The sequence below is a fragment of the Schistocerca cancellata genome, chromosome 12, assembly GCF_023864275.1.
Source record: "Schistocerca cancellata isolate TAMUIC-IGC-003103 chromosome 12, iqSchCanc2.1, whole genome shotgun sequence".
NCBI classification, from domain to species: domain Eukaryota; kingdom Metazoa; phylum Arthropoda; class Insecta; order Orthoptera; family Acrididae; genus Schistocerca; species Schistocerca cancellata.
In genome coordinates this window covers 46,560,685-46,585,899 of record NC_064637.1, presented here as the reverse complement: position 1 = coordinate 46,585,899, position 25,215 = coordinate 46,560,685, and the positions used below count along the sequence as shown (strand labels likewise).

The following is a 25,215-nucleotide window of genomic DNA, read 5'->3' as shown; positions in this document are numbered from 1 at the left end:
AACTACTTAAACCTACCTAACCTAAGGACACCACACACATCCATGCCCGAGGCAGGATTCGAACCTGCGACCGTAGCAGTCGCGCGGTTCCGGACTGAAGCGCCTAGAACCGCTAGGCCACCGCTGCCGGCCCCTCCTGAAAAGCGCTGTCCCGAAATTTCAATAGTAAATCTTTCCGTGATGCGCAACGCCTCTTTTGTAACGTCTGCTAGTGGAGTTTGTTTAGCATCTCCGGAACGCTCTTTCGAACCACTGACGAAACGCGCCGCTCTTCAGTTGAATCTTCTCTATCTGCTCTATTAGTCCGATAGGGATCTCGAATAGATGAACAGTACTCAAGAATAGGGAGAACAAGCGCCTTATAAGCAACTTCTTTCGTGGATGTATTACATTTTCTTAAGATTCTTCCGCTGAATCTGAGTCTAGTATCTGCTTTTCCCACTACCTGTTTTATATAGTCATTCCACTTAAGGGGGCTAGGACGTCAAACGGGCCGACTTGGAGCAGGAGAGGCACCACAGGACATTTTAATTTACACTGTCTATACTTTTACAAAGAAATTCATAAAACTTTAACAGCGTGACCAGGAAGGATTCAGGTTTCATACTGATAGCAGTGGAAGCTCAAAAACGTAACAAAATACATTTTTTTACAAGTGAAATTTCATCATTTTTTTCACTTACTATTGGCTGCATTTGTTGCTATAGGTACACTTTTCTTCATAAGTAAGAGAGACTGTTCGATGAATTTTGCACAGCATACAAACCATACTTACAGGTGTCTGAAACTCTAGAATCTATTCAATTTATGAAAAAATGAATGAGCTGTTACGTTTTAAACTTTGTTTAAAAAAAATCAATTTTTTTAGTTAATTATCTCAATTTTTACCACAGTTTTTAATAGATTTGGAAAATTCTACAGTTTCATACACCTGGAAGTATGGTTTGTATGCTGTGCAAAATTCATCGAACAGTCCCTCTTAGTTATGAAGAAAAGTGTACATACAGCAACAAATGGAGCCAATAGTAAGTGAAAAAAATTTTGAAATTTCACATGTAAAAAAATTTATTTTGTTATGTTTTTGAACTTCCAATGCTATGAGTGTGAATCCCGAATCCTTCCTGGTCATGCTGACAAAGTTTTATGAATTTATTTGTAAAAGTATAGACAGTGGAAATTAAAATGTCCTGTGGTGTTTGTCATCAATAGTGTAGCTGTATGGTAGTGGATTTCTCTTCCTATGCGTGCCCAATGTAACGTGTGTACGTGCACAAGTTGAGACGCAGCCCCTACGCTTGACCGTAACTCCCGGCGAGTAAAATTTGAGCGCTGAGGTGAGAACGGTGGGCCCCGCAGAGAGGAGAGAAGTAGACTCGGTGATAAATGTGTGGGCGGTGTGCGGCGGAGGGTGGGGAAGAGCCGGGCGTGTCCCGCGCAGCGGCTATCTGCGGCCGGCGCTGGCCGCCTGCCGAAACACGGCACAAAAACCTCCGCGGCCGGCATTCCATTCACTCCCGTGACACGGGAAGCCTATTAGCGCCATTCATACAGCCGACCGCCCAGCCTCACCCGGCGCCACGGATGTCTCCGTGCGCTACCCCCTCCCACTCCCCCCCCCCCCGACCCACACACACATGCATATCGATACTCGTCTATCACTTAGGCCGGTATTACACTATCAAATTTCTTTGTCCAATATCTTTGATGGTGTAATAGGGACTTTGTCAAATGTCGGCCAATATTTGATCAAATCTAGGGCCTCGCTGTAGATTTGATCAAAGAAATCGCTTGTCTTTTGTTCACACTTCACTGCAACGTGACATGTTACCACGCGGAGCTGTAGCGTTCTGTCGTCTGTAGTGTTTTTATAAACATTGCCGGTAAATACAATTGGTGTGTGCCGACAACTGCAAAATTAATAGAGATGTATGAAGCTGATGAGGCGCTTTAGAACGTGAGGCACCCTGAATTCAAAAATAGATTAAGAAGATCGGAGACTTGACCTGACCTAACCTAACCTAACATAACATAACCCTCTCCTGTAGCAAGGAATCGGAGTGTTACAGTGAGCCTGTCTTCTGAAGATGGGCAGTTCTTAAGTGAATTATTGTGCTTTGTGATATGAGGATACACTTCACTGAGCGCATACAGAAATGTATGCTCATCCATTCTTAATGATGTACGACTTGACGTCATCCACTGTAACAAGTTTTGTTGAATGCTTTTATCGTGTCGTCGTAAAACCCACGGCTTCACCCAGATTAGATTAGTTTTTCGTTCCATAGATCCGTGCTGAGGAGATCCTCGTGGATGTGGAACATTTCAATTTTTTAAAGCTGAAATAACAATACTGATAGTATGAATAAATACATCATTTGTTTCTATTAAAAATTTCGTCAGTGGAGTAGAATGAGTTGGCCATTAGTAAGTCTTTCAGGCTCCTTTTAAACTGTTCTATATTTGTAACTAAATTTTTTATGTTTGCTGGCACATTATTGAAGATGAGTGTTCCTGAGTAGTGGACCCATTTTTGAACTAAATGAAGTGCTTTTAAGTCCTTGTTCAGATCATTTTTGTTCCTGGTATTGTATGTATGAACTGAGTTGTTTGTTGGAAAAAGAGATATATTATTTAGGACAAATTTCATTAAGGAGTAAATTTACTGAGAGGCAGTAGCTAGTATACCCAGTTCTTTGAAGAGGTTTCTGCAGGACGTCCGTGAATTTACTCCCCAAATAATGCGTATTACACGCTTTTGGACTCTGAAAACTTTTTTTGTTTGACTTGAAGATTTACCCCAAAATATTATCCCATTTGACATTATGGAATGAAAGTAGGCAAAGTATACAAGCTTTTTCATTTTTATGTTGCCTATGTCTGCTATTAACACTAGAATAGCAAATACAGATTTGTTAAGGCGTTTCTGCAGTTCTGTGGTGCGCTCCTCCCAACTGAATTTATTATCAAGTTATAATCCCAGGAATTTAAGACTGTCAACCTCGTATGTATGGTTCCTTTTTTTACCCCACTTCTTTTCCGCATGTGCACACAATGCAATTGCGGTACGTGCAACTGCTGCGGTTAATAACAAGTTGTTGTCAGCCAACTTGAACTTTGACGAAAAATTTGATGACACTGTAATACCCCTTCTACCGCTACGTCAAAGATCTTTGTCAAATATATTTGACGGAATATTTGATCAAATCTTTGACAAAGAAATTTCATAGTGTAATACCGGCCTTAGTATTTGCAAAACTGTTTTTATTGGCGATGTATTTACACTACTGGCTATTAAAATTGCTACACCACGAAGATGACGTGCTACAGACGCGGAATTTAACCGACTGGAAGAAAATGCTGTGACATGCAAATGATTAGCTTTTCAGAGCATTCACACAAGGTTGGCGCCGGTGGCGACACCTACAACGTGGTGACGTGAGTAAAGTTGCCAACCTATTTCTCGTACACAACCAGCAGTTGACCGGCGTTGCCTGGTGAAACGTTGTGATGCCCCGTGTAAGGAGGAGAAATGCGTTCCATCAGGTTTCCGACTTTGATAAAGGTCGGATTGTAGCCTATCGCGATTGCGGTTTATGTCTTTTAAGAAAGAAAAATTTGTTTTGCTGTTAAAAATCTTTCTGGAAAATGGTCTTCGAGTGAAATTGACCACCCAATAAATAATAAATTGAACAGCAGCTTAAGGTGTTGCACGATATTGTTTCTAGAATGTATAAAAGCTGTGAAGCATAATCAACAAAAATATATACTATACGTGTACTAGTAAAGTTTGCCAGAATTGTGTAACGATGTGACTCTGTAGTTTCAAGCGTGGCTGGGCGCCCGCAAACCTTGGCAAAAACAGGTGTGCTCTCGTAGAGATTTAACGACGAACTTTCCTTTTGCTCTACCAGACAGGCCGTTATTTGTTTTCTATATGGATCGGAGGTGAATACAGCAGTCTGGAACTGCACGACCGCTACGGTCGCAGATTCGAATCCTGCCTCGGGCATGGATGTGTGTGATGTCCTTAGGTTAGTTCGGTTTAAGTAGTTCTACGTTCTAGGGGACTTATGACCACAGCAGTTGAGTCCCGTAGTGCTCAGAGCCATTTGAACCTTTTTTTTTTTTTATACAGCAACAAGAAGACTGTATTAACTGTCGTAATTTCTGCATACGTATTGGAATATACATTCTCTCTCTCGCCCCCTCCCTCCCTCCCTCTTTCCCCACACTTCATTACTAAATTAATTATTCATTGACGAACATGAAATTGGGTAAAATTCTTATGCAGATCGTAGTATTGATTTATACAGGACGTTAAATTATTCCATGCATCGAGAGGTGGTAGCATGGACCAAAACAAGAACAAAATGGTAATTAACATGGCCTGTAAAATGCATAGCTTAAGAAGTATGAGCACTTGCTTATCATCGCTACTGTGAAACACATCTCTTCCGATGCAACCTCTTTGCTATTACGATCTATAGAATGTTGTACGCAAATGGAAAAACATATCCTGTTACTGTGAAACAACATAGCTTCTAATGCAGTCTGCTTGCTATTGCAAACAACCTGCACTTGGCAGCTGTGGCTAAAGGAGGTGCTCAATATGGTGCCCGTTCATAGTAAGGCGTACTTCTGTCTGGCGTCTTGTGGAATCACGCACTCTTTGAAAAACTCGAAGTTGGTCACAGACGCGCTGGCAGTCATTGATGGCGCGTCCCTGTAATGCTCGCATATCATTAATGAGGCTTACATATACAGAATATTTACAGTGTCCCCACAACCAAGAATCCAGGGCCTTAAAATCGGGTGAACGAGCCGATCAAGGTATTGAACATCGATTGTCCGTCAAATGTCTGTGTGTGGTTTTCTCGGACATGTCGAAGAAAATATACAGGTGCTTCATCACACACGAATCACATCTCCAGCCTTTAATGCGCTGTTACATTCTCTATCAGGTTAGGCAGGTCGCTTAATAGGAACTGACAATACCTTGCACCAGCCACCCTTTCTGGTACTATGTAAGAAGCTGTTAGATCTGTGAAAGTGCTCATAGCTCTCAGGACATGCATTTTAGAGCCCATATTTAGTCGATATTTTTGTTTTGTTTGCGTCGATACTCAGTGCATACCTCAGTAAAAAGGCAACAGTCTTTTTAATACCCTCATATAACTAGATTTCAGTGGCCTGGTGGTCTTAGATTGTCCTGGAGACATATTAGTCTCAATTTACTTACACTAAAAATATAAGCTGAAGTAATTAATTAAAATTTTATGCCAAAGTTGGTACTTGAACGGGGGTCTCCTGCTTATTAGGCAGATGTGCTAATCACTATCGTAGCAGCTACGTAGAATACCATTGTCCAGTGTGCTCCCTAACGCAAACTTCAATTCACACTTCAGCCCATGTTGATTTTCCCCAGCCGTTCGCTGTGGCCGAGCGGTTCTAGGCGCTTCAGTTCGGAACCGCGCTGCAGCTACGATCGCAGGTTCGAATCCTGCCTCGGGCATGGATGTGTGTGTTGTCCTTAGGTTAGTTAGGTTTAAGTAGTTGTAGTTCTAGGGGACTGATGGCCACAGCAGTTAACTCCCATAGTGCTCAGAGCCATTTGAACCATTTTTTGAACCATTTGGTTTTCCCCTTCCTAAATGGTTCAAATGGCTCTGAGCACTATGGGACTTAACTTCTGAGGTCATTAGTCCCCTAGAACTTACATCACACACATTCATGCCCGAGGCAGGTTTCGAACCTGCGACCATAGTGGTCGCGCGGTTGCAGACTGTAGCGTCTAGAACCGCTCGGCGACCCCGGCCGGCCTCCGCTTCCTAAATCGTCAGTATTGCTAAGGCTCTGCGATATTGGAATAGCGCCCAGCTTTCTACGTAATGAGGAAATCCTACCTGCACCTCAGGTGTAGATGATTTATTGATCTGACGGAATAGCCATTATAATAATAGTGGCGATTTAAGAAGGGGATATCAAGATGGGCAGAGGTGCGAACTGAAGATTGTGTTAGCGCCGCACGGGACTACAGTAGCTAGTGCAGGTGTGGTAACCATAATGCTGTGGTCGAATAGTGGTTAGCACATCTCCGTAGGAAGCAGGAGACCCGGGTTCAAGTCCTGGGCGTGGCACAAATTTTAGTTAATTGCTTCTATTCTTGTCGAAAATAACGTTGCGACTCACATGTGTCCAGGAAAATGTAACTCCAAGATTTCAGTGAGACTGAACACTTGTCTGTTTTAAGTGTGGAAGCGCAGAGGCTGTTGACTACCTGGGGAAGCCACAGGGAAGCATGTCCGCCCCCGGTAGCTGAGTGGTATGCTGGCGCGGTAGCTCAGTGTGTGTTCGGCCAGAGAGCCGGTTGGCCTCTGTAATAAAAAACTGAGTGGGAGGATCAACCACCGAACTTGAACAGGATGTCTTGCGACGTCCGCAACTATGAAACACAACGGGAAAAAAGGGGTCAGCGCGACAGAATGTCAATCCTAAGGGCCCGAGTTCGATTCTCGATTCCCGACTGGGAGATTTTCTCCGCTCAGGAACTGGTGTTGTCCTAATCACCTTCATCATTCCATCCCCATTGTCGCGCAAGTCACCGAAGTGGCGTCCAATCGAAAGACTTGCACCAGGCGAACGGTCTACCCGACGGGAGGCCCTAGTCACACGACATTTTTCGTTTACAGGGAAGCATGAAGTAACGACCAGCGCATCTAATGGATAGTTGTTGCGGTCGGTCGTAGCTTTGAAGGGCGTACGTGACTGAGATGAGTAATACGCGGTGGCAGGATCTGGTATTAAAGTCTTCGCTGGATGACAGCACTCGCCTGTAGTGCGGCAGCAGATCCTGCGGATACTAGATAAGAGAGCAGGAAGTAGGCCGAGGAATGCGGTGAGCGGTGAGCAGTGAAAGTGTGGACGAGTCGCGGTGACTCATCCCGCAGTCTCGGCCACGCCTTCACGCCGCCCTATCTGATGCCGAGGCGGCTGTCCTCACCTGCCGTCTCGCATTCTACTCTCTGCACCACTATCGAGGCCGCCATATTTACACATCGGCTGCAATGTCCACGGCAAAGTCCTGGGGAGGTGGCTTCACTGTCCATCCGTCAGAATTGTTACGAAGCGTCACGTGTCTGCATTTTGTGGATCAGTGTTCAAATGGCTCTGAGCACTATGGGACTTAACATCTATGGTCATCAGTCCCCTAGAACTTAGAACTACTTAAACCTAACTAACCTAAGGACAGCACACAACACCCAGCCATCACGAGGTAGAGAAAATCCCTGACCCTGCCGGGAATCGAACCCGGGCGTGGGAAGCGAGAACGCTACCGCACGACCACGAGATGCGGGCGTGGATCAGTGTAAAGAGTGCTTGTGCAGCACGTGTTCTAATACTCCCGAATAACACCGGAAAGGGGGGAGGGCGGGAGGAAGGAAGGGCACAGCTTAATCCTTTGCCGCACCATTTAGTTCGACGAACTCCGTGCCCAAGCGATTGGAGAGGACGTTTGGGAAACGAGCCAGAGTGATGTGTGAGACAATTTCAACAGAACCAACATGCCCGGCCGCCGTGGCCGAGCGGTTCTAGGCGCTTCAGTCTGGAACCGCGTGACCGCTACGGTCGCAGGTTCGAATCCTGCCTCGGGCATGGATGTGTGTGATGTCCGTAGGTTTAAGTAGTTCTAAGTTCTAGGGGACTCATGACCTCAGATATTAAGTCCCATAGTTCAAATTCCGCAGCATACCCATAGCCTAGAGCATTCTCAGTGCTTCGAATTTGTAGCCCTTGTGCGGGGAATAACTTCTGTTCCTGCCGCACTACCATCCTACATTATCGAGGGCGCGTCTGAATGTGTTCAGTACAACCGACACACCATGCCATGTTTGGGTGGTTCCAAGGTTCGGTCACGGGGGGAGACTGGACGGCCGTATGTCAAGGCCGCCTTTTCGGCGTCGCACCGTTGCGAAACTGTCGCGTCGGGAGCAGATAATACAGTGGCCGGCGCCGACTGCGTCAATCTGCGACATCCTTGGCTGGTACTTCTTTACACTAAGATGACGAAAATCATGGGGTAGCGATATGTGCTTATACGGACGTAGTTGCACCATCGAATACACAGCGTATAAAAGAGGAGTGCTTTGGCGAATCTGTCATTTGTACTCGGGTGATTCAAGTGGAAAGATTTCCGACTATTAATCAAATTGCGTGCATATAGAGTATCATCTCAGTTGTGTGACTGGATTTGTGATTTCCTCTCAGAGGTCACAGTTCGTAGTGATAGGCGGCAAATAATCGAGTAGAACAGAAGTGATATCTGGCGTACCACAAAGTAGTGTCATAGGCCCTTTGCTGTTCCTGATTTACATAAATGATCTACATCTACATCCATACTCCGCAAGCTACCTGACGGTGTGTGGCGGAGGGTACCTGGAGTACCTCTATCGGTTCTCCCTTCTATTCCAGTCTCGTATTGTTCGTGGAAAGAAGGATTGTCGGTATGCCTCTGTGTGGGATCTGTTGTTGTTGTTGTCTTCAGTCCTGAGACTGGTTTGATGCAGCTCTCCATGCTACTCTATCCTGTGCAAGCTTCTTCATCTCCCAGTACCTACTGCAACCTACATCCTTCTGAATCTGCTTAGTGTATTCATCTCTTGGTCTCCCCCTACGATGTTTACCCTCCACACTGCCTTCCAATACTAAATTGGTGATCCCTTGATGCCTCAGAACATGTCCTACCAACCGATCCCTTCTTCTGGTCAAGTTGTGCCACAAACTTCTCTTCTCCCCAATCCTATTCAATACTTCCTCATTAGTTATGTCATCTCTCTGATTTTATCCTCATGGTCTCTTCGCGAGATGTACGTAGGAGGGAGCAATGTACTGCTTGACTCTTCGGTGAAGGTATGTTCTCGAAACTTCAACAAAAGCCCGTACCGAGCTACTGAGCGTCTCTCCTGCAGAGTCTTCCACTGAAGTTAATCTATTATCTTCGTAACGCTTTCGCGATCTTCTCTATCTCTTCTATCAATCTCGTCTGGTACGGATCCCACACAGGTGAGCAGTATTCAAGCAGTGAGCGAACAAGTGTATTGTAACCTACTTCCCTTGTTTTCGGACTGCTTTTCCTTAGGATTCTCCCAATGAATCTCAGTCTGGCATCTGCTTTACCGACGATTAATTTTATATGGTCATTCCATTTTCAATCATTCCTAATGCCTACTCCCAGATAATTTATGGAATTAACTCTATACTGTAGCTAAATGATAAAGGATCTTTCTTTCTATGTCTTCGCAGCAAATTACACTTGTCTACATTGCGATTCAATTGCCATTCCCTGCACCATGCGTCAATTCGTTGCAGATCCTCCTGCATTTCAGTACAATTTTCCTTTGTTACAACCTCTCGATAAACTACAGCATCAGCCGCAAAAAGCCTCAGTGAACTTCCGATGTTATCCACAAGGTCATTTATGTATAGTGTGAATAGCAAAGGTCCTACGACACTCCCCTGCGGCACACCTGAAATCACTCTTACTTCGGAAGACTTCTATCCATTGACATGCTGCGTTCTGTTATCTAGGAACTCTTCAATCCAATCACACATTTGGTCTGATTGCCCATATGCTGTTACTTTATTCATTAAACGACTGTGGGGAACTGTATCGAACGCCTAGGTGATAATCTGAGCAGCCCCCTTGGATTGTTTGCAGATGACGCTGGTAAAATCATCAGACGATCAATTCCAATTACAAAATGATCTAGAGAAAATTTCTGCAAGGGGCGAAAAGTGTCAATCGGCACTAAACAAAGAGAAGTGCGAGGTCATCCACATGGATACTAAAAGAAATACTATAAATTTTGTGTATACCATAAATTGCACAAATCTAAGGGCTGTCAGTTCGCCTAAGTATCTAGGAATTACAAATGGTTCAAATGGCTCTGAGCACTATGCGGCTTAACTTCTGAGGTCATCAGTCGCCTAGAACTTAGAACTAATTAAACCTAACTAACCTAAGACATCACAAACATCCATACCAGAGGCAGGATTCGAACCTGCGACCGTAGCGGTTGCGCGGTTCCAGACTGTAGCGCCTAGAACCGCTCGGCCACTGGGGCCGGCGATGACCTCAAAAGTTAAGTCACATAGTGCTCAGAGCCATTTGGACCTAACACAGAATGTTTTCCGTTTTTGCGAGAGAAAATGCTTGTGGCGTTCAGATGTACGTACAGAAAATGAGAACTGAAGACCAGTTGACTTAGCTTCGTTATTTTGTGCCAAGAAGGTTTCCTCTAACGAATATCTTGAGTGGGACTTTCTTTTGTGACGGCATTAAGTCTATCTCGTCCAGATTCGTTTCGCATCGTAATAAAACACGCGGCCGTAAAACGTCGGCTTCTGCTGATCGACCAGGTGTGCGCTCTCACGCGGACGTGATGTTTTTAGACACGACACCGCACTACGCAAGGCTTAAGTATATGGTTGCGCAATTTTGCTGTGTAAACTTCCTGACGGCCCGTAGCGTCCAGGGAAACCCCCGGTTTCTGCGTGTTCGCGTAAGTAGTTACGCAGTTAATGCAGCCAATTAACGCAATAGCGTACTTACCGCTCGATGCGGATGCCCTCTGACGGAAAAACTGGTGCTAGCAGCTGGGGAGGACACCTGTGTGGAGGCTACAACCAGGGCGTGGTTCTTCGTTGTAAAGAGAAACGCATCTGGTCGATATAAAAAAACTCCTGCGGTCATAAGGAGTCATAACTGTGGTAATTTGCTCTGCTTCTGTCGGCAAACAAATGTTTTTTGATGTGCATGCTGAATTTATGCGGCTGCACGCCCGAAACTTTATGAAAAGTGTTTTCTTGTCTTCTGTTTATTACGAAGTGTTCGGCAATTAATTTGACGAGCAGCTTGGCGTGTCCGTTCTGGGAATGAATTAGGAAGTCGAAATGAATGATGAATCTTGCCAAAATCTCCTGTTAAGAGATACTAACATTCAGCGTTAAGACAAACCAGCTCTAGATACTCAGATACCTGTTAAATTAAGTTCTTAAGCCGCTGTAGCATAATTTCCAGTGAGTATTGGGAGGTGTGAGATTGTTTCTAAGTACTCACCAATATGCTGTCGATATGGTTCCACGTATCGTATAGCCGTTTCGGCGCCTTCCATGACCACCAGCGGCGTACATCGGCCCTACATAATGCAAACCCAAAACAGCAGGGAACCTCCGCCTAGCTCCACTCGCTGGATAGTGTGTCTAAGGTGTTCAGCCTGATCTGGTTGCCTCCAAACATGACGATTGCCTGGTTGAAGGCATATGCGACACTCATCGGTGAAGAGAACGTGATCGGTCCTGAGCGGTCCATTCGGGATGTTGTTGGGCCCATATGTACCGCGCTGCGTGGTGTCGTGGTTGCAAAGATGGACCTCGCCATGGACGTCGGGAGTGAAGTTGCGCATCATGCAGCCTGTTGTGCACAGTGTGAGTCGTAACACGACGTCCTGTGGCTGCACGAAAAGCATTATTCAACGTGGTGGCGTTGCTGTCAGGGTTCCTCCGAGCCATAATCCGTAGGTAGCAGTAGTAGCCCTAGGGCGGCCTGAGCGACGCATGTCATCGACAGTCCCTGTCTCTCTCTGTATCTCCTCCATGTCCGAAGAACATCGTTTTGGTTCACTCCAAGACGCCTGGACACCTCCGTTGTTGAGAGTCCTTCCTGGCACAAAGTAACAATGCGAACCGCGGTACTGATCGTCTAGGCATGGTTGAACTACAGACAACACGAGCCGTGTACCTCCTTCTTGGTGGAATGACTGAAACTGATCGGCTGTCGGACCCCCTCCGATAGGCGCTGCTCATGCATGGTTGTTTACATCTTTCAAATGGTTCAAATGGCTCTGAGCACTATGGGACTTAACATCCACGGTCATCAGTCCCCCAGAACTTAGAACTACTTAAACCTAACTAACCTAAGGACATCACACACATCCATGCCCGAGGCAGGATTCAAACCTGCGACGTAGCGGTCGCGCGGCTCCGGACTGAGCACCTAGAACCGCTAGACCACCGCGGCCGGCGTTTACATCTTTGGACGGGTTTAGTGACATATCTGGTCAAAAAGGACTATGTCTGTGATACAATATCCATAGTCAACCTCTATCTTTAGGAGTTCTAGGAAGCGGGGAGATGTTAAACTTTTTTTGATGTGTGTACTTAGACCCTGACAAAGAGTGTTCTGGTGGACTGTAGATATGGAACAGCAAAGGGCCTATAACCGTACCATGTTACACAGGGCCGTTCGGGTACTTTCGGTTAAGGCGCGTTTACATTGAGCTCAGAACATGTTTTTGTTCGGAACATTGTGTGCAGCTTGTTCCCTCAACATGGTGGCAACATTGTTCGTTGTTCGCATTCCCGTTTACACTAGCGACCAACATTTCTACGTATTCGCATAGTCTGCTGATAGGTTACTTTGTGTATTCACATCAAGAGATGGCTCTGAGCATTATGGGACTTAACTTCTGAGGTCATCAGAACTTTACTTAAACCTAACTAATCTAAGGACATCACACACATCCATGCCCGAAGCAGGATTCGAACCTGCGACCGTAGCGGTCGCGCGATTCCAGACTGTAGCGCCTAGAACCGCTCGGCCACTCCGGCCGGCTCACATCAAGAGATACGCTATGTCAAGTGAAGAGGAACAGTTAATGACAGTTAATAATACTTAACGAAATGAACAGACGAAGAAAACGACATAGTCGTCGTTGGTGGACCAAAACATACTATGGAAGACGTGGCGGGAATTACATGCTTTGTGATTTGAAATGTTGTTGAATATTATAGGACCAGTTGTTTAAAAGAAAGACACAAATTTCAGAAAAGCGATCCCTGTGAACCAAAGACTAGCTGTTACTATTCGTTTTCTGGCATCAGGAGACTCCTATCAAATCCAGCCATATCTCAAATAGTTCCATATCCTCCAGGAAACGTAGATATTTAAATCCAAACCACTTCGCTTCGTAAAGTGTGTCAGTGCCACATTCAGGTTTTTTCTTTCCTCTATTTTTCTTTTCTCTCGTCGGTACTGAGACAAGAGTGATATAATTTTTTTGTCCACGTCACTGCTGCTCGTGCCAAGCGCCGCAGCAACTTTTTGAAATGACTCATGTTTGATTTTAGCATTTTTGTAACTGCGCAACGTACATTCCACAGGCACTCCTCTGCCTCATACAGCGATATCAATTGGAAAATGTTGTCTCGTGACCATCCCATTTCAAATAAAAATGAAGGGACATAAAATAAACGCACCAATACACTCCAGCAAAACAACCACCAAAACACCCAGAGCAAACGAACACTAGCGCTGCGTAGCTGAATTTAGTGGTAGCAGGGCACGAACAATGTTTCTTTGATCTCTACCGACGCAGCTGTGGAACTTTGATTTTGTGTTGCGAACATCGGTAGTCCATTACTAGCCACGAACAATGTTGCGAACAACGGTGTGAACATATATACGAAGACAGTAACTTGTTCTCGAAAGAACAGTTACTGTTGATGACCGTGCAGCTTTTCCCTGGAATAAATGATGACTAACTGAAAACCTCAGCTGCCGACAGGTGTTGTTGATATACCTCGATGTGGACAGCTGAAAATGTGTGCCCCGACCGGGACTCGAACCCGGGACCTCCTGCTTACATGGAAGACGCTCTATCCGTCTGAGCCACCGGGGACACAGATGAATAGTGCGACTGCAGGGACTTATCCCTTGCACGCTTCCCGTGAGACCCACATTCCCAACTGTCCACAATTGCACATATGTATTGTACCTTATAGACATTTGCCCATCCACTCATTACTCGCGCACGCTTTGGCGGTTCCCGTAAGAGTTTGGGCAACCTGTGCGCATTCGCACAGACGAAGGTCAATGGCGCGGTAGCCTTAACTATACAGGGTGTTACAAAAAGTTACTGCCAAACTTTCAGGAAATATTCCTCACACACAAAGAAAGAAAATATGTTATGTGGACATGTGTCCGCAAACGCTTACTTTCCATGTTAGAGCTCATTTTATTAATTCTCTTCAAATCACATTAATCATGGAATGGAAACACACAGCAACAGAACGTACCAGCGTGACTTCAAACGCTTTGTTACAGGAAATGTTCAAAATGTCCTCCGTTAGCGAGGATACATGCATCCATCCTCCGTCGCATGGAATCCCTGATGCGCTGGTGCAGCCCTGGAGAATGACGTATTGTATCACAGCCGTCCACAATACGAGCACGAAGAGTCTCTACATTTGGTACCGGGGTTGCGTAGACAAGAGCTTTCAAATGCCCCCAAAAATGAAAGTCAAGAGGGTTGGTGTCAGGAGAGCGTGGAGGCCACGGAATTGGTCCGCCTCTACCAATCCATCGGTCACCGAATCTGTTGTTGAGAAGCGTACAAACACTTCGACTGAAATGTGCAGGAGCTCCATCGTGCATGAACCACATGTTGTGTCGTACTTGTAAAGGAACATGTTCTAGCAGCACAGGTAGAGTATCCCGTATGAAATCATGGCGGTGAATCGAGGAAGTACAGTACATACTGACGAAACTAAACTGAGCTCTAACATGGAAATTAAGCGTTTCCGGACACATGTCCACATAATATCTTTTCTTTATTTGTGTGTCAGGAATGTTTCCTGAAAGTTTGGCCGTACCTTTTTGTAACACCCTGTATATACGAAGACAGTAACTTGTTTTCGAAAGAACAGTTACTGTTGATGACCGTGCAGCTTTTCCCTGGAATAAATGATGACTAACTTACAACCTCAGCTGCCGACAGGTGTTGTTGATATACCTCGATGTGGACAGCTGAAAATGTGTGCCCCGACCGGGACTCGAACCCGCGATCTCCTGCTTACATGGCAGACGCTCTATCCATCTGAGCCATCGAGGACACAGATGAATAGCGCGACTGCAGGGACTTATCCCTTGCACGCTTCCCGTGAGACTCACATTGCCGACTGTCCACAATTCTTCGAGTCCCGGTCGGGGCACACATTTTCAGCTGTCCACATCGAGGTATATCAACAACACCTGACAACAGCTGAGGTTTTCAGTTAGCCATCATTTAATGGTGTGAACAACGTTGCGAACTCAGTGTAAACGCGGCTTTAGACAGCATACGTGGATTCAGGCCGCGAGCGGGAATATGAGTTCTCTGGGCACCACGGAAGAGAGGAGTGTTAGAGGCTGGTAGCAAGTAGCCCGTGAGAGCGGCCCGAGGCGCGCGCTGTACAATGCCCCGTGCGTTCCCACGGCAGCACTCGGCCTCTGGCTCTGGCGAACCGGTTGGCGCCTCAGCCCCCTGCCCGGGGCCACTGTACTCTTTCTCCGCTCCTCTGCTCTCCGGCTCTGCGCTCCTGCCGTGCTGCCCGTACACCCCAGCTGCGCCGTATTTTATTATTATTGTTATTATTCGTTGTAATAGCGCGAAACTGGACGCGGCATTAATCGCGGCCGCGCCGATATAACTCAGGCGCGTCCGCACGGCACGCCATTACTCCAGTATTTATTCCCGGCGCTGGGTGCAGGTGTCTTAAGGCGCAGCTTCCGCGACCATTCCGTCTTTCCCACGGCTCTTAATTCTGCGCTTCCAGTTTTCTTCCCGTCCGGCTCCGCCCGGGCGAGTAGCGCGATCGCAAAAACGGGCGCAAAAATATGCTCGGCAGCCGCTGTGCGTAATCCAATTTCTCTGGCTTATCGTCGGCGATCTCTCGCGAGGTGTACTCCGCCGACTGAGAAAAAGGAGCATTTTCTCGGCATTAGCGCGCCCTCCCGAGACTTGGGAGCGATCTCGTTGCATCTTTCTCACGTCAGCCGGTGATCGCTCCAGAAGTAACGCCTTCTATTTGTAATAAAACCTATTAACAGTGGGACTACAGCACAAAGCATTAGGTACGTAAAGTAACCAATCATGTTGCGTGCGCGTTGCCTCCACTCACGAAAGACTAATGTATAGCAGTGGCAGCAGCAGTAGTTCATCAGAGGAGAAGCTCCTCGTTTCCGAGAGAAAGATGATAGGAATCTGCTGCATAGTTGTTGAAGAATTAATGTTGAATGTACTCGAAGGCAGATAGGATATTGGGAATAAGTAATATCTTGCGTTCCCAAAGGAAGTGTTATAGGCCCTCTGTTGTTCCTGATCTATATTAACGACATAAGAGAAAATCTGAGTAGCCGTCTTAGATTGTTTTTGCAGATGATGCTGTCATTTGCCGTCTTGTAAAGTCATCAGATGATCAAAACGACTTGCCAAATGATATAGATAAGACATCTGTATGATGAGAGAAGTGGCAACTGACCCTGAATAAGGAAAAGTGTGAAGTTATTCACATGAGTACTAAAAGAAATCAGCTAAATTTCGATTACGCGATGAGTCACACTAATTTGAAGGCTGTAAATTTAGCTAAATACTTAGGGATTACAATTACAAATAACCTAAACTGGAACGATGACTTCGATAGTGTTGTGGGTAGAGCAAATCAAAGACTGCGATTCATTGGCAGAAACTTAGAGGGTGCAACAGAGACTGTTTACACCACGCTTGTCCGCTCAGTTCTGTAGTATTGTCGTGCAGTTAGGGTTCAAATGGCTCTGAGCACTATGGGACTTAATTTCTGAGGTCATCAGTCCCCTAGAACTACTTAAACCTAACTAACCTAAGGACATCACAAACATCCTTGCCCGAGGCAGGATTCGAACCTGCGACCGTAGCAGTCGCGCGGTTCCAGACTGTAGCGCGTAGAACCGCTCGGCCACTTCGGCCGGCGTTCGGTTTGGGATCCGCATCAGGTGGGACTGACGGATCACATCGAAAATGTTCAAAGAAGGGTAGCTCTTTTTGTATTATCGCGAAATACGGGAGATGGTTCCACAGACATGATATGTGAATTGCAGTGGTAATTATTGAAACTGAGGCGTTTTTCGTTGCTACGGTATCTTCTCATAAAGTTTCAATCACCTGTTTTCTCCTCCGATTGCGAAAACATTTTATTGGCACCCACCTACATAGGGAGAAATGATCATCACGGTACAGTAAGAGAAATCAGAGCTCGCACAGAAAAATTTAAGTGCTTCTTTTTCACGCTCGCCGTTCGAGAGTAGAACGGTAGAGAGACAGCTTGAAGGTGGTTGATTGAAACCTCCGTCAAGGACTTAATTGTGAGTAGCAGAGTAATCACGTAGACGTTGACGTAAACGCTACGGCGTGCATTTAAACCAAACGTGATTTGCATCCTACTTGCGCCACTCGTATGGTCTGGTGCGAAAACTGAATAGACATATTTCAGATGTAGAACCACGGCTATAAACTTTCCTTTATGTAGCACAACTCATTCTTGCTGTAGCGATTTTCTTACATCGGTGTATAAATAATGTAATAACCTGAATATGGTCGATAGACAGGTAATTCGGTGGTGAAACGAGCCGTCACACCGATGAACTACGTTGAGTCCGATCTCCAGCTTTTTCGCAGAGGAGCGGATAAGATGAGCAGGCGCTTATCTGCGGGTGCACAGCCACCGGGTGACGTCACAGCGGTATCTGCTGCCGGCCCGGTGTGCTCCCAGCCGGCTCGCGATAACGCCGGGCACGCATGCATCGCACGCACTGCTGCAGCTACGTACAAAGGTACAACTCGCCAACAGTACATTTAACGGAGGACGTCGAGTTGAGGCCGCTAAGCACTGTGGTTGATCCAGAGAATCGGGACCAATGTGGTTAAAATCTAAAACTCGCAGCATAAAATATTCTTATAAATCGCATTTCCTCCCTCCGTCTTATATCGATTCCGAAGCTCGCTTGGAAGTTCATGGTTGGGCAGTAGTACACTACTGGCCATTACAGTCGCTACACGAAGAAGAAATGCAGATGATAAACGGGTATTCATTGGACAAATATATTATACTACAACTGACATGTGATTGCATTTTCACGCAATTTGGGTGCATAGATCCTGAGAAATCAGTACCCAGAACAACCACCTCTGGCCGTAATAACAGCCTTGATACGCCTGGGCATTGAGTCAAACAGAGCTCGGATGGCGTGTACAGGTACAGCTGCTCATGCAGCTTCAACACGATACTGCAGTTCATCAAGAGTAGTGACTGGCGTATTGTAACGAGCCAGTTGCTAGGCCACCATTGACCAGACGTTTTCAATTGGTGAGAGATCTGTAGAATGTGGTGGCCAGGGCAGCAGTCGAACATTTTTCTGTATCCAGAAAGGCCCGTACAGGACCTGCAACATGCAGTCCTGCGTTATCCTGCTGAAATGTAGGGTTTCGCAGGGATCGAATGAAGGGTAGAGCCACGTGTCGTAACACATCTGAAATGTAACGTCCACTGTTCAAAGTGCCGTCAGTGCGAAAGAGAGGTGACCGAGACTTTTGTGGCGGCGTTCGTAGCGACAAACACTTCGCTGTAGATACGGCTTACGAAGTCACCGCCACACTTTTAATAGCAGGCCGACCGGTCCGCTGGAACAGTGAACAGAAAGATGAAAACCCAAACACTCTGATTAAATAAAAGTCGGTACTTATCATAACGAAGATACAGAAACACAGTAGTGAACTCCGTGTCTACAGAAATCTGTCTAGTTCGAGTCGGAGCGGCTAGGTCAGCGTCGGCTGACGACAAACAACAACTCTGCTGCGATGAACACACAACGGACTAGCAAGTACACAAATCGGTGGCGAGTACACCACTGAGCGGCGAATACAGAACTCCTAGCGCTCGCGACTCCAGCGCTTAAGAAGCCAGAAGCCAGCGGTGGCGCGCGCAGACTTGCGGCGATTTCCTGTATCGCTGGCGCTGCTTATGCGGACGGCGTCCGGACTTAGATGCTGCCAACCTTTTGGCAGCGGGCTCGGTTGGCATTACTGGCTAGGATATAACAGAGACGTTTAACCAATACCGTCACGCTGGGTGATACGCCAGTATGGCGGTGACGAATACACGCTTCCAATGTGCGTTCACCGCGATGTCGCCAAACACGGACGCGACCATCATGTTGCTGTAAACAGAACCTGGATTCATCCGAAAAAATGACGTTTTGCCATTCGTGCACCCATATCAACAGATAAGCTATAGTCATGGCGATACATTAAAGTGTGTTCCATCTTTCTGTCATAGAGCCAGCACCCAGTATTATGCTAGAAATAATGATGTCTTCCTGAAATCATCTGAAGATGAACCTGAAAAGATTCAAAAACCGGTTCATGGGATAAAACATAATTATTCAAAAAGTGAATGGTTGCAGTTTTGTTTAGCTTATTTACATTCAATATACAGTCACGGTTCTAAAAAATCCGTAATGGATAAGCATAAGCTATAACGTACGTTAAATGTGGTATCTCAGAAACCACTCGGAATAGGGAATACGCCCATATGAAGTTTTTTGCTACAAATGAGAGTTTCTGTCATACCACTAAATACTGGGACACCCAGTTGATAATTCACGCCCGATTCCAGCAACATGAATTGAGATAATCGAACCTGTAAAGAAGTATCGATGTCAAGAAGTCTTTATTACAGTAACGTCCGCAGATCGCCGGCGTGTCGTTTGCGTACATGCCTCTAGATTTCGAGGTCCCCTGTTCGATTCCCGATCGGGTCGGGATGTTCTTCGCTCGAGGATTGGGTCCTTGTATTGTCCAGACCATTTCATCTCAGAACGTCATGTTGTTGTTCTGGACTTCAGTCCTGAGACTGGTTTGATGCAGCTCTCCATGCTACTCTATCCTGTGCAAGCTTCTTCATCTCCCAGTACCTACTGCTACCTTCATCCTTCTGAATCTGCTAAGTGTATTCATCTCTTGGTCTCCCTCTACGATTTTTACCCTCCACGCTGCCCTCCAATACTAAATTGGTGATCCCTTGAAGCCTCAGAACATGTCCTACCAACCGATGCCTTCTTCTAGTCATGTTGTGCCACAAATTTCTCTTCTCCCCAATCCTATTCAATACCTCCTCATTAGTTATGTGATCTACCCATCTAATCTTCAGCATTCTTCTGTAGCACCACATTTCAAAAGCTTCTATTCTCTTCTTGTCTAAACTATTTATCGCCCATGTTTCACTTCCATACATGGATACACTTCATACAAATGCTTTCAGAAACGACTTCCTGACACGTAAATCTATACTCGATGTTAACAAATTTCTCTTCTTCAGAAACGCTTTCCTTGCCATTGCCAGTCTACATTTTATATCCTCTCTACTTCGACCATCATCAGTTATTTTGCTCCCCAAATAGCAAAACTCCTTTACTACTTTAAGTGTCTCATTTCCTAATCTAATTCCCTCAGCCTCACCCGACTTAATTCGACTACGTACCATTATCCTTTTTTTGCTTTTGTTGATGTTCATCTTATACCCTCTTTTCAAGACACTGTCCATTCCGTTCAACTGCTCTTCCAAGTTCTTTGCTGTCTCTGACAGAATTACAAAGTCATCGGCGAACCTCCATGGATTTTAATACCTACTCCGAATTTTTCTTTTGTTTTCTTTACTGCTTGCTCAATATACAGATTGAATAACATCGAGGAGAGGCTACAACCCTGTCTTACTCCCTTCCCAACAACTGCTTCCGTTTTAGGTCCCTCAACTCTTATACCTGCCATCTGGTTTCTGTACAAATTGTAAATGGTCTTTCGGTCCCTGTGTTTTACCCCTGGCACCTTTAGAATTTGAAAGAGAGTATTCCAGTCAACATTGTCAAAAGCTTTCTCTAAGTCTACAAATGCTAGAAACGTAGGTTTGCCTTTCCTTAATCTTTCTTCTAAGATAAGTCGTAAGGTCAGTATTGCCTCACGTGTTCCAACATTTCTACGGAATCCAAACTGATCTTCCCCGAGGTCGGCTTCTACCAGTTTCTCCATTCGTCTGTAAAGAATTCGTGTTAGTATTTTGCAGCTGTGGCTTATTAAACTGATTGTTCGGTAATTCTCACATCTGTCAACACCTGCTTTCTTCGGGATTGGAATTATTATATTCTTCTTGAAGTCTGAGGGTATTTCGCCTGCCTCATACATCTTGCTCACCAGATGGTAGAGTTTTGTCAGGACTGGCTCTCCCAAGGCCTTCAGTAGTTCCAATGGAATGTTGTCTACTCCGGGGGCCTTGTTTCGACTCAGGTCTTTCAGTGCTCTGTCAAACTCTTCACGCAGTATCGTATCTCCCATTTCATCTTCATCTACATCCTCTTCCATTTCCATAATATTGTCCTCAAGTACATCGCCCTTGTATAGACCCTCTATTCGTCATATACGAACATAAAGTATGCTCTAAGAAAACTGAAAGACGTTCACAATTGGGAACTAAATTTGACGTTTTTATTGGTGTTAGCTGAAGTGCCGCCCCAGTTAGAGAGATGACGAGTATACCCGCTGTATGATGTAACAGCGTTGCTTGGACGCTGGGTTGTCAGAAGGGCCGTCAGCGGTATCGGCGCCGGGCAGTCCGTATCTTTTGTGTGGGGACGCAGGTAGCGAGCTCCAGGCTACACTCCCCCCCTCCCAATCCCCACTGTCAGGAATGCGCCGGTGGTGGGGGTGGAGACCCCACCCTGCGGCGCGCTGCCTGTGCCGGCAGCCGAACCAGAGTATCTCTCGTGGGCCTTGAGTGTTTACAGAGTGATGGGATACCTCAGAGGGCCGATACCACCCCGACGACAGTCAAGCGAATTGAGCGAACCTCCGCCATATTTTATACCTTGAAAACGGAAGGGGGTGCTGTAGCGTAGTGGCAGATAATGTGAAGTAACGATGAGGAATCTCTTACCGTTCAGAAATTACGGTAAGAGAAGAAATTTGGTCTGGGAATAGCGGGCGGTAACTGTAACATCTACCGGGTGATCCTCCTAACAGTCGTCAAGCACATTTTCTCTGATTTTTCGGCAGACATTTGTAATTTCGATTTTTGCAACGTGTCGCTGAGTGAGCCCAGACAGGAAATGTTCATCACCTCTTTCATGCGACACTGAGTGTCGACGGGAAGGCTTCGGTTTCGGTACACACAAAATTATTTTTAAAGCGGAATTTCACGCGTCCATACGATATACCTGTCCTAAATTAGGCTAATATACTATTATTTTCATCGAGGCAGCAACAACAGCAACTGTTACGAAATTGTCTCGAATGAAAAACAGGCCACAGTTGCACTAATTAAGAAACTTCGTGGCAGATTAAAATTGTGTGCCGGACCGAGACTCGAACTCGGGACCTTTGCCTTTCGCGGGCAAGTGCTCTACCAACTGAGCTACCCAAGCACGACTCACGCCCTGTCCTCACAGCTTTACTTCTGCCAGTACCTCGTCTCCTACCTTCCGAACTTTACAGAAGCTCTCCTGCGAACCTTGCAGAACTAGCACTCCTGAAAGAAAGGATACTGCGGAGACATGGCTTAGCCACATTCGCTGGAAGAGGTAAAGCTGTGATGACGGGGCGTGAGTCGTGCTTGGGTAGCTCAGATGGTAGAGCACTTGCCGGGAAAGGCAAAGGTCCCGAGTTCGAGTCTCGGTTCGGCACACAGTTTTAATCTGCCAGGAAGTTTCATATCAGCACACACTCCGCTGCAGAGTGAAAATCTGCTTCTGCACTAATAATGTTTATTTTAAACCTTGACCATGGTTTCTGCTATAACATAACCTTCTCCAGAAGTCATAAAGTTTTAAAATTGAAAAAATGTCTTAGCCCAGCGGTTGCGTCAAGATCAATAAAATAAAATTAATTAAAATAACTTCAACAGACATAAGCCTGTTTTCATCATAAGTAAAATTACATATGCCACCGTATGTCCTCCGCCACTACATCTGTTACACGTGCACCTAGTATAACAGATGTAGTGGCGGAGGACATACGGTGCCATATGTAATTTCACTTATGATCGAAACAGGCTTATGACTGTTGAAGTTATTATACCTTCCTCTGGTATCACTACTCCAGGAAACAATCCTGCAGTGCATGTTATTCCGAATTACGATGCAATGCTCCTTCGGACATGCATCGATCTTCAAGTAAAATGTCTCCCCTGCAGCAGGTTCGAATCCTGCCTCGGGCATGGATGTGTGTGATGTCCTTAGGTTAGAGCTTTAGGTAGTTCTAAGTTCTAGGGGACTGATGACCTCAGATGTTAAGTCCCATAGTCCTCAGAGCCACTTGAACCATTTTGAACCGTTGTTTCCAGTTCACAATGGGAGAGATTTTTATTAGAACACAAGGAAGCGTGGAACGATGCTGATCAGTTTCTCTGTTCCCACTTCCGTTGTTGTAGTCCTCTGTCCGAAGACGGGCTTGATGCTACCCCACCCTGTGGATGCCTCTTCATTGCTGAGTAACGACTGCACTCCACATCCATTGGAACCTGATTACTGATTTGGTCCCGCTGTACAATTTTTATCTCACACACTTCCTTCCATTGCCAGACTGACATTTCCTTCACACCTGTGAATGTGCCCTACCAACAGCCCCTTTATTTTAGCCGTCTCATTGCCTCTCCAATTTGAGGCATTACCTCTTCATTACTTATCCGCTCTACTCATGTGGTGTTGTCCGCAGCTCGTGGTGTAGTGGTAGTCGGCACGGTAGCTCAGTGTGTAATAAAAAAACTGAGTAACTGGATGAACGATGAACTCGAACGAGCGTCGTGCGACGTCCGCCTTGAACAAATACAAAGATAAAGCGGTTAGCGTTGCCGCCTCCGGATACCGGAATCCCGGGTTCGATTCCCGGCCGGGTTGGGGATTTTTCTCCGCTCGGAGACTGCGTGTTTGTGTTGCCCTCATCATTTCATCATCATTCAAGAAAATGGCTTGACGGGACAGTGAAGAGATTGGGAATTTGCACGGGCGCTGATAACCGCACCGTTGATTGTCCCACAAAACAAATATCATCTGATGTCCAGCATTCTTCTATAGCATTAGTTCCCACTCAACGTCGCCAAGTCTTCTCTTGACAAAACTGCCTGTCGGTCCTACCTAGTTAATGACTCCCGGCGGGTTAGAATAGCGTTGTCTGTCGGCGACAGAATGGCGCCGAGTCCCATTATCTGGGAAGACCCTTGGCGCCCGTCTGTCCGGCGACTACTCTACACAAACCGCCGCCACGTGGAGAGGATACCGTTAGCGGGACACCCCAACCAGCGAGTGGTGGCTCACCCGGGGTGAGACTGGCCAGGTAGACGGACGGAGAAGATGCTGCTAAAGGGGACACCTGGCACTGTCCTCTGTACGGTAGGGCGGGGCTATGTGGGTAGCAATAAGAAAACATTCCATTACTCAGCCCGTGTGCGCAGCTAGGACGCCATTATGTTACAGGACCGTTGCCCAAGCGGCAAGAAATAATACAGAAAGGAATAGAAGGGGGAAGATACTATTGCTTTTAAGAGTCCGCCATGCAGTATGAAGTCTGTTTAAAAGGAGGTGTGTTACTGAAATACATGAAAGCTAGTTGCAAATCTTCCGCTACAAGTTATACAGCATTCTCCAATTCGGTCAGCAGAACAACTGGCGATAACTGTTATAAATTTTAGCCACTGCTTACATTTAAAAAATAATAAGGGAATGGCGCTGTGTGAATCAGTCTTTATCGGATTATCATACGTACTATTTCTTCCTTATTAAAGTATTGGCCTAAGTACACGCAGTAATCACTCAGCCTCATTTACAGAATTTATTTTTCGTAAAATTCTCGACGTTGCCTGGAGACGTGGAGCTGAGGTAGAAAATTCTGTGAAGGAATTGGAATGCACGGGAATTTTCCCCTTGGACCCCAGACACAACACACACATTCCTTCCTTCGTCCACATTTCTGAATCAGAAGTAAATCCAGGCCCTGCGACTCCTCCTAATCCTGCAAGAAATTCGGGGAGTCAGAGCTCAGCAGCATCGCCATCATCATTTTCTTCTGTATTGACAAGCCCAATGAAAACCACCGGTGTCCCGGCGGAGGTTCGAGTCCTCCCTCGGGCACGGATGTGTGTGTTTGTCCTTAGGATAATTTAGCTTAAGTAGCGTGTAACCTAAGGGACTGATGACCTTACCAGTTAAGTCCCATACGATTTCACACACATTTGAACATTTGAAAACCATGGGCACCACATGCACGAGGAGACAGCGACATTCAGCTTGCCAGCTGACTTCACAAGAGGGAAGACCAAATTGAA

At 46.0% G+C, this 25,215-nt stretch overlaps 1 protein-coding gene and 1 non-coding gene across 2 annotated transcripts in view; one reads left to right on the top strand and one right to left on the bottom strand.

Moving 5' to 3' along the window:
- LOC126109439 (mothers against decapentaplegic homolog 6) overlaps window positions 1–25,215 on the top strand; it is a 238,441-nt gene that overhangs the window by 8,450 nt on the left and 204,776 nt on the right. The gene's annotated exons all lie outside the window — the stretch shown is intronic.
- Trnat-ugu (transfer RNA threonine (anticodon UGU)) lies at window positions 14,875–14,948 on the bottom strand. The gene has a single exon. It is a non-coding gene; the product is annotated as a tRNA-Thr (tRNA).